We start from the raw sequence: 3,826 nt of genomic DNA on the forward strand, positions 1-3,826 counted from the left end.
AGAACATATAATACAAGAATTTCGCACAATAAAAGAAAAGTACAGTAATTATACAGAGTTTTATACAGATGGATCAAAAACTTCTACTTATGTTGGCTGTGCCGTAGTTGAAGAGAACTGGGAACAAATAATTAGGCTTCCTCAGTGCGCATCAATTTTTACAGCTGAATCTTATGCTATCCTGACAGCTGTAGGAAAAATAGTGAATGAAGGCATTGGGAACAGTGTCATCTACACCGATTCGTTGAGTGTACTGATGGCTTTAAATCACAGAAATGCTGCCATGCCTCTAATCGGTGACATAATACATAATGTAAAAATGATCACAACACAAGGACATAACATAGTGTTCTGTTGGGTCCCTAGTCACGTAGGCATTGACGGCAATGAAAGAGCAGACAAATGTGCTGCACTTGCCCACAACAAATTGATTCAGAAAGCAAACATACCACATAGTGATTGCTTGAAATTAATAAAACATAAACAGATGAATAAATGGCAGTCCAGATGGCACAACCAAGAAAATAATAAGTTGCGTCTCATAAAGCCTGTACTAGGAGAATGGAAATCGAGCACACATCAACAACGTTTTATGGAAGTGATAGTATGCCGTCTTCGTATTGGACATACTCATCTTACACATAACTTTCTGCTAATGAAACATAACAAACCGACCTGTGAAGAATGCGACGAGATACTCACTGTAAACCACATTCTAATTACATGCTCAAAACTTGAGGCACTACGGAGAAAACATTTTACTATATTTTACAATCATACCATCCCATTTCATCCCACCTTGCTTTTAGGAGAAAGAGCACTTGTAAACCTAGCATCTGTTCTCAGTTTCCTAGAAGAAGGAAACTTTTTAAATAAACTATAGATTTAACATTAACCTTGCTCTTGGCGCATGATAGCCTTAGTTGCTTATGCGCCATAAAACCCAACACAACACAACACAACTCATAAAGCCTGTACTAGGAGAATGGCAATCGAGCACACATCAACAACGTTTTATGGAAGTGATAGTATGCCGTCTTCGTATTGGACATACACATCTAACACATAACTTTCTGCTAATGAAACATAACAAACCGACCTGTGAAGAATGCGACGAGATACTCACTGTAAACCACATTCTAATTACATGCTCAAAACTTGAGGCACTACGGAGAAAACATTTTACTATATTTTACAATCATACCATCCCATTCCATCCCACCTTGCTTTTAGGAGAAAGAGCACTTGTAAACCTAGCATCTGTTCTCAGTTTCCTAGAAGAAGGAAACTTTTTAAATAAACTATAGATTTAACATTAACCTTGCTCTTGGCGCATGATAGCCTTAGTTGCTTATGCGCCATAAAACCCAACACAACACACACTCAACAGAATTTCAATACAACGCATTACTAAATGTTGCTTTTAAGTTGATGTTCAGTGTATAATCAACAGAATTTCAACAGAGCACATAAACCACATGTTGATTTTACGTTCATATTCGGTGCATATTCAACAGAATTTCAACACAAAAATTCACAACGGAGTTTCAACTGAAACACACAGGCCAATTTTCAACACATGCTCAATGTTAATCAACAAAAATGCCACAGAATATCCACAGCATTTAAACGGTGCTTGTTGAGGCAACTTCACACAAATTCCACACATTATCAACACCAGTTAGCACAAAACTTCTTGTGTGATTTTACAGAAAAGTCTGTTGCGGATCTGACGTTAGAACACATCTAGTCTTGAGTCTCCTTTGAGTGGTTGATGACTCATCAAAAACACATTACGTGCGTAACAGAAATTCATGATCTTTTTTTGTAAGGGCAGCTGGTCAACAGCACTTTGGTATTTTTAAACACAGCATTGCATTTTCCGTCCACGACCATTTTTTACCTTTGTTTTCAAAAGCCGATAAAGCAGCTCTGCTACCGTTGAGAAGGTTTTAAGAAATTTTAAATAAAACTTCCTTCCATGCCCAAATACGTCTTAAGCTATGTGACGGTGGGTGGCTCCCGTGTTTCTAAGATTGCCTTTTTCTTGGCATCTGTAGGGTAAATACCTTTTTCAGTTGCCTTGTCACCCAATTACATCACTGACTTCTGAAAGCGGCAAGTCACTTGTCTTTTGGCAGTCTGCCATATGCTTAGTCACAATCACGTCATTGATGTAAGTAACATCTGATGTGCGGGATACCATAAGGAACCTCATCCATCATGGACTAGAATATTGTCGCCGCACTGGCCACACTGTAAGGGAAGTTTTCAAATTCAAACAATCCTAGAGTAGCGTTAGGTTTCATAAAAGGAGGGTCTCTGGAGCAAGAGCTAGTACACCGAAGAAAATTCTGGCACAGAAACACTTTTTATCCTGCCGAAGAAGTGTGCAAATCCTCCGGTCTGGGTACTGGGTGGTGATCCATTTTCAATGATGGGTTTACGAATGTATTATAGATTCCACATAACCTGATGCTGCCGTCTTCTTTGAAGTCAAATGGCGTTGCCCAGTCGCTGCGCATTACTGGCAGCAGCATGCATGTTTCCACTTGTTTCAACAGTTTCCGCTCAACGTGTCCTTGTGCAGTGCAAGCGATACAGGCCTAGCGCGACGAAAATCGGGAACAGTGCCCGGTTTCATACCAACGTTTGCTTAGAACGTCTCCATTGTTGTCATTTTCTCAGAAAACACGGAAGGGTACTTCTGGTTTCGAACCGCCACTCTTTCTGTTCAAGCGTCACCTGCCCAATTTTCAGTCAGTCAAGTTTTAGACGTTAAAGCCAAATTTGACCGAGTAGTGCTGGGAACCTCATTCCGTTGTCTCTTAGAACAATGACAGGTAGCGTCATGCTCTGATCCTTGTAGCGAACAGCTTCGTCACACTGTACTTTAAGTTGTATCTGCTGCCCAGCATATTGCTAAGCGACATTTTGTACGGATCAAATCTCACGTGCCAAACGTGCGACTAGTACACTTGTTCTGGAACAATTGCGAAGGCGGGTCCCATGTCATTACGCATACTGAGTGTGTCCTTCTGAATGTTAACGACTCCATACCACGATTGCTTTGAATTTACTGAATGATACAGTTTCTTCCGTGAGACGTCCTCAAACATTCGAGGGCATGTGTGCTTTTCGATTTCGGCCTAGCAGTCGGACACATTTTTCTCTAGTGGCCCATTTTGAAACACTCGTGACAAACAGAATATTTGTATCGAAAAACCTCGAACGAGTGCTCCTGTCACATCTTCCACGCTCTTGCAACCTTGCCTTTGTCTTAAGCTTTGCTTACCTTGGCGCTTGACGTGGTCGGCCTTTCATTCCGTGCACCGATGCTTCTTGTTCCTTTGGCCGCATTTTCGCACTGTCTCCAGCCGCTAGTTGCTTGCCCAGGGTGATTTTGATGCGCCTTTAAACGTCAAATCTCGTTTCACGAACAGAGCACGCTGAATCTCTTCATTCCGTATGCCTCCAACCAGCCTGTCCCTTGAGGGCACTTTGTACGAAGTCACCGTATAGTCACACTTCCTTGCCAAACACTTACGCTCTATAATGAACTCTTCGATGCTTTCCCCCTCCTGTTGCACGCCTCGTTTAAACTTACAATGCTCCGCAGTGACGGAACTTTTGGGGCTGTAGTGCTCTTTCAGGAGACGTTGGATCTCGTATTGCGTTCCTGCCGGTGATGCCTGAATTTTGACACCCTCTGGACGTATTACTGGCAAGAAGACGGAGCGGCGCTTTTTTTCGGCTCTCTTTGGCAGTCTTTCCCCCTGGCGACATCTTGAAAGAAGCCCGCAAGTTTCGGTTTTTTTTATGTTTT

This window comes from Amblyomma maculatum, chromosome 6 (genome assembly GCF_055883805.1).
Source record: "Amblyomma maculatum isolate TAMU_Amacu chromosome 6, ASM5588380v1, whole genome shotgun sequence".
Classification (NCBI taxonomy): Eukaryota; Metazoa; Arthropoda; class Arachnida; order Ixodida; family Ixodidae; genus Amblyomma; species Amblyomma maculatum.